General features: G+C 41.1%; 1 non-coding gene across 1 annotated transcript; it reads right to left on the bottom strand.

Annotated features, from left to right (window-relative positions):
- Positions 1–6888: 6888 nt before the first annotated feature.
- Positions 6889–6995, bottom strand: LOC112788274 (small nucleolar RNA R71). The gene has a single exon (XR_003195644.1). It is a non-coding gene; the product is annotated as a small nucleolar RNA R71 (small nucleolar RNA).
- Between the last annotated feature and the right edge of the window lie 3909 nt (positions 6996–10904).

Here is a 10904-nt window from a genome sequence, read left to right as displayed (position 1 = left end):
TGCTCAATTCAACCCTTTTTGAAAATCTCTGATTAATAAAATAGCACACTTTTCTGCAACTCATTGGGAGACGACCTGGGATTCATACTCCCAGTATTTTAATTTCAATTTTCTGTGACATCTTTCTAAATTGATAGGCGGATTTCTGGCGAATTAAGAACTATACTTGCAACGTATATATTTTAACAATTTTTAATTCGCCAATTTCTGCCCGCATCAATTTGTTTATTTGCATTTTATTTTATTTTATTTTATTACCATGAGTTGTATGTTTCTTTCGTTGGATGACACATTCACTGCCTGATCCAAGTTTAGCCGCATTTGATCCTAAAATTGAAAGAACTCCTTCACGTATTAGGCGAGCTCGGCGTCGGTTGGCCTCTGAGGGTGGTGAAGTGGTTATTGCCAATTCACCCTGCAATTGTATCACACGCGTCACCCAAATCTGGCTGCAGATTTTAAACTGAAGACTGCGCTAATCAACTTGATACCTAAGTTTCATGGCTTACCTGCTCAGGAGCCTATAAAGCACCTTAGAAATTTTCAGACAGCCTATTCTACTATTAGGCGTCATGGTGTAGATGAAACTTCTATTCTGCTAACCGCCTTCCCATTTTCTCTTGAGGAAAATGTGAGGGAGTGGTACTACACTCAACCTGAAGCGGTTGTTACCAACTGGGATACGCTTAGGAGAGAATTCTTGGAAAGATACTTTCCGGCTGAGGTTACAGATAGACCGAGGAAGGAGATCTCCAGCATTATCCAAGGTGAATCAGAAACCCTTTATGAGTATTGGGAGTGCTTCAAGAATCTTCTGGACACATGCCCCCACCACATGATTGACAAGCTAGTGTTGATCAGCTACTTCACACAAGGCATGAAGCCTCAGGATAAGACTACATTGGATGGTGCTAGTAACGGTTCTCTGAAAAAGTACAAGACCGCAGATGAAGCGTGGCAACTGATCAGCGACCTGGCTGAGTCCACCCAGAATCACAAGCACAGGAACAACTACCCCAAGGCTGTTGCAGAGGTTTCCTCTAGCATTGAGACTACTGCTCTTACACAGAGTCTGTGTGAGATGACTAACCTGCTGAAGCATATACATCTGGGCCAACAACAATCTCAACCCCCCTCACCATAACATAGTCAACAACTGGTCCCTTAGAGAGTATGCGGAATATGTGCTGATTATAGTCATTACACTGATGAGTGTCCACAGCTCCAACAAGAGGACAACACCTTGGCAGCTACTCACAATTTCTATGACCGCCCAAATCAAGGATATTATCAACAAGGCGGCAACTATAACCAAGGTAGGAACTATAACCAAGGTTGGTAAGACCACTCCAAGCAGGGGTGGAGAGATAATTCCAACCAAGGCTGGAGGGACAACCATAACAGAGGAGGCAAAGACAACCAGGGAAATCAGAAGTGGAATAATAACAACAATGAGAATAACCAGTATCAGCAGAACCAGAACTAGCCTTATAAAGCACCTCACCTAAGGCAGTCCCAAGCATCTCAGAACAACCAATAGCAGACCCCTCATATTACTTATCACCCTCCTTCTTCCAATGATGAATTGCTTCAGTATATTGAGCAAAGATAAAAGGGCATGGAGAGCACGCTTAGCTCCACCTTAAACGGTTTGACCTCTGCTGTACAAGCTCTTGCCTCACAGATTGGATCAATAAATAACTCCAACAACCAGCCTTCAAGCTCCAGTGGAATTTCTTTTCAACCCTTACACAACCCCAAAGGTGGCATCAATGCCATCACTTTAAGGTCCGAAACCACACTGCAAGAGAGGATTCTGAGGAGCCAAGCTCACAAGAACATGCCCCAATTGAGGACATCATTGAAGTGGAGGAGGTTGAAGAAGAAGATGAAGTGCAAGACTTGGTTGAGGAAGAAGCAGCTCACCCCAGGAATGGAACACCAAGGGACGCAGAAGCAAAAAGAGACACCGTCCCTATTCCATTTCCACACCTTGCAAGGAAGCCCAGAAAGCAGATGGAACTCGATCCCAAAATGGTAGAAATCTTCAAAAACGTTGAGGTAACTGGTGCACGAAATTATGATTACACTTTTCACAACTCCGCACAACTAACCAGCAAGTGCACTGGGTCGTCCAAGTAATACCTTACGTGAGTAAGGATCGATCCCACGGAGATTGTCGGCTTGAAGCAAGCTATGGTTATCTTATAAATCTTAGTTAGGAGATTAATGATAAAAACGATTTTTGTTTATGAAAAGTAAATAACATGAAATAAATGGTACTTGTGATTAGTAATGAGGAACAGGTTGAGGTTCCGGAGATGCTCTGTCATCTGAATCTCTGCTTTTCTACTGTCTTCTTTTCCAACCACGCATGGCTTCCTTCCATGGCAAGCTGTATGATCCTCTTGGATGAAAAATACCAGGTACGATTTCTGCACGGCTAATCAACTGTCGAATTTCTGGTCTCGGATGAAAAATACCAAGTACAGCTACCACACGGTAATTATCTACCGGTCCTCACTAGCGTCGGAATAGGATCTCTCTATCCTTTTGCACACTGTCACTGCGCCCAATATTTGTGAGTTTGAAGCTCGTCACAGTCATCCCTTTCCAGATCCTACTCGGAATACCACAGACAAGGTTTAGACTTTCCAGATCTCAAGAATGCTGCCAATTAGTTCAAGCCTCTACCACGAAGGTTCTAATCCCACGGACTCGGTCCGTGGATTAGAGACCCAAGAGATACGCACTCAAGCTGTCGCCCAATGACTATGTTGAACTCAGGTATAACGGGAGTGGCTGTCAGGCATGCGTTCATAAGTTTGAGAATGATGATGAGTGTCACGGATCATCATATTCGCAATATTGAACTACGAGTAAGTATCTTAGAACAGAATCAAGCGTGATTGAATAGAAAATAATAGTGATTGCATTAATCCCATTGAGAGACAGCAGAGCTCCTCACCCCCACCTATGGGGTTTAGAGACTCATGCCGTAGAAAATACAACATGAGATGTAAAATGTCATGAGTTCAAAATGAATCTCTAAAAGTAGTTTTTATACTAAACTAGTACCTTAGGTTTACAGAAAATGAGTAACTAAGTGCAAATAGTGCAGAAATCCACTTCTGGGACCCACTTGGTGAGTGTTTGGGCTGAGCTTTTAGGCTTTCACGTGCATATGCCTCATGTTGGAGTTAAACGCCACCCTGGGTGCCAAAATGGGCATTTAACGCCAAGAATTATGCCAGTTCTGGTGTTTTACGCTAGAAAGTTTTTGGCTGGCTTTCAACGCCAGTTTGGGCCATCAAATCTCGAGCAAAGTATGGACTATTATATATTGCTTGAAATCCCAAGATGTCTAGTTTCCAACGCAATTGTGATCGCGCCAATTAGGCTTCTGTAGCTCTAGAAAATTCACTTTGAGTGCAGGAGGGTCAGAATCCAACAGCATCTGCAGTCCTTTCTCGGCCTCTGAATTAGGTTTTTGCTCAGGTCCCTCAATTTCAGCCAGAAAATATCTGAAATTATAGAAAAACACACAAACTCATAGTAAAGTCCAGAAATGTGATTTTTTCATAAAAACTAATAGAAATATAATAAAAAGTAACAAAAATATACTAAAAACTACCTAAAAACAATGCCAAAAAGGGTATAAATTATCCACCCATCACAACACCAAACTTAAATTGTTGCTTGTCCCCAAGCAACTAAAAACAAAATAGGATAAAAAGAAGAGAATATATAATATATTTCAAAAATATCAATGAAGATTTCGTTTCAACTAGATGAGCGGGTGATGCTAGGACATTTTGGCCAGTTTTACTGACCTTTTCTTTACTATTTTTAGGGTAGATTCATGCATTTTCTTAGAAAATAAGCTCTTTTTGGGTAGATATTCACTTACATCTTGATTCAAGCATACATTGTGTACTTTACATGATTTCATGAGGATTTTGCATGAATTTAATGACAAATTGGACGTTGCATTTCCCATGACTTGGATTAGAATTTTGATGCACTTTATTGCTTGATTTCAGGACAAAAGAAGCAAGGAAGAACCACGTTAGCAGCCACGTTAATCTAACTAACGTGACCTCTAATGTGGAATAGGAGCTAACTTTCAAAGTTAATGAGAAAAGTAATCGCCAATAACGCCCTCGAAGCCATCATAGCCCACGTTAAGAGTCACGTTAACTTAGTTAACGTGAACTCTAACGTGGAAGAAGACAATAAGGCCAACGTTAGTGACACTCCCCTTTGTCACTAACGTTGGACCAAGCTCATAATTGGCCACGTTAGTTGCCACGTTAACTTAGTTAACGTGGCTTCTAACTTTAAGAAGCAAAAGGGAAGCCAACGTTAGTGACATTCACCTTTGTCACTAACGTTGGCCAAGCTTCCATAAGCCACGTTAACTCCCACGTTAACTTAGTTAACGTGGAAGCTAACGAGGAGAGAGCAATTGGTTGCCAACGTTAGTGACACTCACCTTTGTCACTGACGTTGGGGATGGCTAGCATGACTACGTTAGAAGCCACGTTAACTTAGTTAACGTGGACTCTAACGTGAGAAAGAGGGGCACATTGGAACGTTAGTGACAAAGGTAAGTGTCACTAACGTTCTCGAAGGATTGGCAAGCTTACGTTAAGAGCCACGTTAACTAAGTTAACGTGGACTCTAACGTAGGGAAGGGGGAGGTTTATCAACGTTATTGGGAAAGGTAAGTCTCAATAACGTGTGCGAAGGACCAAGAGGCAACGTTAGTGGTAACATTTGTGCCACTAACATTGAGGTTAACGTGGTTCATACTTGGGTGAGCAACGTTAGTGAAAAAGGTGATTGTCACTAACGTTCTCGAACGTACACTTTCACTTAACGTTAACACCACTAACGTCCTGAGCTAAAAGTCCCTGCCTACTTCACACTTTCTCTCTGCAAGCAAGGCTAAGCCCAATGATGAAGATAACTGCTTCAAACTCAGGATCCAAAGGCCCATACCCAAGACTTGAAGAGCCAATTAGAAGATCAGAAGAGTAGTATATATAGGAGTAGCTTTGAATTAGTTTGGAGAGCTGGAAACATTAGGGAGCCTTTGGCCTAGAACTACTCTCTGTATTTTACTTTATCTGCACTTCTAGTTTACTTTCAGCATATATTCTCCATCTTTGTTTTCATTTTCCAGAGCTATAAACAACTAAACCCCTTTTATTGGGTTAGGGAGCTCTGTTGTAATTTGATGGATCAATTTTAGTTTTCATTCTCCTTGTTCTATCTTTTCTCTTGATTTTACTAGAAAGCTTTCGATCTTCATCCAATTGGGTAGTTATCTTGGAAAAGAAGCTATTCATACTTGGATCTCTTCTGAACCTTGAAAGAGGAATGATGGGATCATGCTAGAAATGCTTTCTCATGGTGGACCGAATTGGGTGTGGATGGATATGTGACTATAATCCTTCCAACACTTGATTTGGGAAATGCATGTGGTATAATCAGTAACCATACTTCATCTCTTCTCATGAGCAATTGACCAAGGAATTGTCTATTGATCAATATTTGAGAGATTGAATTACAAGGAATTATAATTCGATCACTTAAGATTGCCAAAGAGATCAATGAATGCATTGATTGAGGAAGAGAAGAAAATGAACTTGATCCGGAGAATGCAACATCTCCTGAGCCCAATGAACTCCCCATTTCTGATCTTATCCATTCTCTTTAATTTCTACCATTTACTCTTATGAGCAATTGCCGCATCCCCATTTAAGATTCTGCAATTTACTTTCCGCCATTTACATTCAGCTCTTTATTTCCAGCATTTTCTGTTTCCACTATTTACTTTCCCGCCATTTAATTTTCTGCAATTCCCAACTCAAATTCTGGTTCGCTCAACTAGAACATTCCTTTAATTAAAGTTGCTTGATCAATCAATCTTTGTGGATTTGACCTCACTCTATTGTGAGTTTTTACTTGACGACAAATTCGGTACACTTGCCGAAGGAAATTTGTTGCGAGACAAATTTTCCGCGTATCAAGTTTATGGCGTCGTTGCCGGGGATTGATTTTGAATCAACAATGATTAAATTGGAGGATAACTAGATTGAGCATTTTTAGTTTGTTTGATTTAATTGTCTGTTTGAGTAATTTACTTTTAGCTTTAGTTGATTTCTTCCCTTCCCCCTACTTTTTCGTTTTTTTTTAGTTATTTACAATTCAGTTCACTAACCCACTAACTGTTCAATATATTGCATCACTCACACTAACAGTAATTCTAACAGAAATACGTTCTGCATCTATTTTCCTTGCTTGTGCTTTATTGGTTGTATAACAGGGAGAAGAAGCGGGGCTTCAACTTCCTTTGATTCTGAACCAGAGAGGACCTTCCTTAGATTAAGGAGGGAAGCAAGAGGAAAAAGAGTAGTTGGTGCTGAGGAAGAGGAGGAATACTTTGAACCAAACATGGAAGAAAATATGGAAGACCATCATGAAGAAGAGGCTCACAACCATAGGGAGGATAGAAGAGTTTTAGGCTCTTACATCAATCCAAACCCAGGAAACTGTGGAAGTAGCATTCAAAAGCCAACCATCCACGACAACAATTTTGAACTAAAACCACAGCTCATCACCCTTGTTCAGAACAACTGTTCATTTGGAGGAGGCATCCAAGAAGACCCTAATCAACATCTAAGCACCTTCCTGAGGATATGTGACACAGTGAAGTCTAATGGTGTTCATCCTGACGCCTATAGACTGCTCTTATTTCCATTCTCACTCAAGGATAAGGCAGCCAAGTGGCTGGAGTCCTTTCCGAAGGAGAGTTTGACAACTTGGGAAGATGTGGTGAACAAATTTTTAGCCAGATTCTATCCTCCCCAAAGAATCAACAGGCTGAGAGCTGAGGTCCAAACTTTCAAGCAACAAGATAGTGAGACTCTATATGAAGCATGGGAGAGGTTTAAGGACCTGACAAGGAGGTGTCCACCAGATATGTTCAATGAATGGGTGCATTTACACATTTTCTATGAAGGCCTTTCTTATGAATCAAAGAAAGCAGTAGACCACTCATCCGGGGGATCTCTGAACAAGAAGAAGACCATTGAGGAGGCCATAGATGTCATTGAAACTGTAGCAAAAAATGAATATTTCTATGCTTCTGAAAGAGGGAACACTAGAGGAGTGATGGAGCTAAACAATGTAGATGCTCTGCTGGCCCAAAATAAGCTCATTACCAAGCCGCTGGCTGACCTCACCAAAAAGATAGAGAGGAACCAAGTAGCAGTAATCACCACTTCATCAGCAACCCAAGAAGGTGTGAATGAAGAAGCAGAGGGTAGTCAGGAGCAAGCCAACTACATTGGGAATTCATCTAGGAAAAACCATGATCCATACTCCAAGACCTACAACCCTGGATGGAGGAATCACCCAAACTTTGGGTGAGGGAATCAACAAGATCAAGGCCAAGATCAGAGACGTCACAACCCCAACAACAATGCAGCTCACCAACAATTCACACAGAGAACATATCAACACCACCATAACAACACCTCTCCAAATCCATATCAAAACCAAAATAACACCCCTCATCCTTCCACCTCTAATCCCAATCCACCATCATTTGATGACAGACTCTCAAGGATTGAGAATCTACTTGAAGGCATAGGCAAAGAGATTCAAGACAACAAGGCGTTCAAGGAGGAAGTGTGAGCAAATTTTAAGAACCAGGGAGACACCATCAAGAGGTTGGAATCTCAAGTAGGGTATCTCTCTGAGTAGATTCCCAAACCTACAGATGGATTCCCAAGTGACACAGAGAAAAATCCGAGTGGAGAAACAAAGAAAGTAAGATGGGAAGATTACAAGATGGTCACTATAAGTGATAAGGAGACTGAGGACAAGCCAAACAAGCCGTCAGAACAACCTGGAGATACCTCAGCAGAGGAGAAGAAAAAAGATCACCAAGAACAAAAAATCTCACAACAGGAGCTGTTGAGACTCTATGCACCCTTTCCTTAACTACTCAATGGTGATGTGGAGAAGAGAATATACTCAAGATTTCTTGACTTGTTTTCATCTCTGCATGTAAACATACCATTCATCAAGACCATCCAACAAATGCCTGCATACATCAAGTATATGAAGGAACTGCTTCCCAGGAAAAGCTCACTCAAGGGAGGGCAAACTATAGTGATGAACAAGGAGTGCAGCGCCCTCATTCAACCAGAGTTGCCTACAAAAAGAAAGGACACAGGGAGTTTTCACATACCATGTGCCATAGGAGAAACAATGTTTGATAGAGCACTCTGCGATTTGGGAGCAAGCATCAACTTAATGTCCTTGTCCCTTGTGAAGAGGCTGCAGATCAATGAGATAATGCCCACAGATGTAGTCATCAGGCTGGCTGACAAAACTCAAAAACAAGCAATAGGAGTGGTGGAAAATGTGTTGGTAAAGGTTGGGAAATACTTCCTCCCAGCAGACTTTGTCATATTGGACATGGAAGAGAGTTGCACTCACCCAATCATATTGGGAAGACCATTCCTAGCTACAGCCAGAGCACTCATAGATGTGGAGCGAGGGGATCTAATTTTGAGGATCCATGATGAACAGCTCGCCTTCACTGTTTTCAAACACTCACAAGAAACAGATCAAGAGAACAAGGAACCAAGGAAGGATCACAGTGAGATACTAAAGTAAGAGATAAGTACTGAAGAACAACAAGCCCATCTGGAGATTCCCTTGGTTGATGGACAAGGAAACAAGCAGCTGTCACAGCTCAAGGAAAAGCTGGAGGAACCTAAACCACCAGAGGCATGTGAAGACAACATCAAAATTCCTTTAGAAGAAGAGGCCACAAAGAGTAAGACAACATCACAAGGAACAAAGAAGAAGGTACCAAGGAGGTGGAGGAACAAAAAGATCCCTACAGAGGACTTCTCTCCAGTGGATAAAGTGATCTCAGCTTACTTCCCAGATATCCCCCCTGATCTCCCCACTGTACCATCTCAGCTACCTAAGGTCTTCGCTATCAACAGAGTTCTCTCCTTGGAACATGTAGAGATCATTGATAAAACTAGTGGATATAGGTCTACTGCCAGAGGAGAAGACTTGAAGCACTATCGACCTCCCTGATAAAGGCGAAACATCAAGCTAGTAATGCTAAAGAAGCGCTTTATGGGAGGCAACCCATGTTTTATATGCTTTTAGAAAATAGTTAATGAGTCAATTTTTATGAATTCCAACTCAAACTTGACTAACACTTGGTGAAATCCTTGTTATGCAGTATATAGTGAAGAACAAGTTTGGTGTTCAAAGCATGCCAAGAAAGCATGAATGCAACTCAGAGCATGCTAGTCTTGGAGCTTTGAACAAAGACTTTTTCATCACAGCGCTCCAAACTAAGTTTGGTGTCACCCAAGGTGCCACGAATATGCATATAAGGATACACAGTTAGTTAGGTAGTTGGTGTTCATGAATAAACAATCTAATTCTTTTTCTTTATTATTCTAGCCGTAAAGTTTAAATTTTTTTTATGATATTGATTTTTTTTATTTTATTTTTATAGGGAAAATGAAAGGAGCATTGAAGAGGATTGATTGGACAATTAAATGAAGAAGGTTTGGACACCACAAAAGGATGATACAACACACGTGCCCCAAAGGGGAATGCATTGGAAAATGTTGCCATGCAACATTGTAGAAAAGAGACCCTTGAAGACCGAACCAATAGCCCTCATAAAGATGAGAATCCTTGTGCTCATGATCTGTAAAACCCTATCCGTCCATCCAACAACCACCACATCAATCCATACCTTTCATCCCCTCATCATCTCCCTATATAAGTGAGTCCTAGTGCGTACTTACCCCTCACACTCAAATTCCCACTCTCCAGACTTCACACTTCCGGCATCCAAAATTCCTTCATCACACCTCGTCCTAACCAACCAAATTCTTCATCTATCCGTACCTTCCAATCTCCTCACACAACAACTCAAATTCATGGCATCATCAAGCACTCAAAAGGGACACAAAGAGGACAAGCAAGGAGGAGAACATGGGCAACCACATGAGTAAAAGGTGGTCGAGTTCCTTCTTTGGTCCATCTTTTTCTATGCTTTAAATAAGGAAGATCTTGTATGAGATAGAACATGCTTCCATGATAGTTTGAATGTCATTACTGCATCATCTCCTTACTTATTTGTATGCTTGTTCTTTTGAATCAAATGAAAAGAAAATGAGTGTTTTATAAAAGACCAGAGTGGAGTTCATACTATGGAGTAAGTTCCTGAATTTGTGGTGTTGTCATAAGTTAGCTAAGTTGGTTCAACCACAAGGTGGGAAGACAACTATCTGTCATGAATACTATGCTTTGAACATACCCATGAGACTAGCTAAATAATAAGATCCTAATAAGAAAAAGGGAAAGAACAATCAAAGTTGAAGAATAAAAGAAGAAAAAATAGCAAGAAAAGAGGCTAGGCACCAAGGGTTTGAGCCTTGAGGGATGTGTCTGTGGTGTTCCTGTACCAAGGATCTGCTTGGATTACTAAGCTCTTAGGGATGCTTTATCACCTGGTAACTTGGGTTAACTAACCCGGGATTATCAGCTGAAAGTCTACCATCAAGAGCAATCTTTGCTACAGAACATTTAGTAGCCCAAAGAGGTGCTGGACACCAAGACCTCAAGGAAAGAAAATAAACAAACCATGTGCCTGTGGTGTGTATGTATGGGGGAGAGACTTGAGGAAGTAAGTCCTTAGGGGTGCTTCAACACCTAGCACCTTGAACCAACTGGTTCAGGAGTGTTGGCTAAAAGCTTATTTTAAAAAGTTGCACTCTTACAGAGCACATAGCCTAAGAACACAAATAAGCCCTGAAATGACAACAAAAGGATCAATGAATAAA

This window comes from Arachis hypogaea, chromosome 20, assembly GCF_003086295.3.
Source record: "Arachis hypogaea cultivar Tifrunner chromosome 20, arahy.Tifrunner.gnm2.J5K5, whole genome shotgun sequence".
Lineage (NCBI taxonomy): Eukaryota > Viridiplantae > Streptophyta > Magnoliopsida > Fabales > Fabaceae > Arachis > Arachis hypogaea.
The sequence above is the reverse complement of the archived record's forward strand: the minus strand, read 5'-3'. Positions and strand labels throughout refer to the sequence as shown.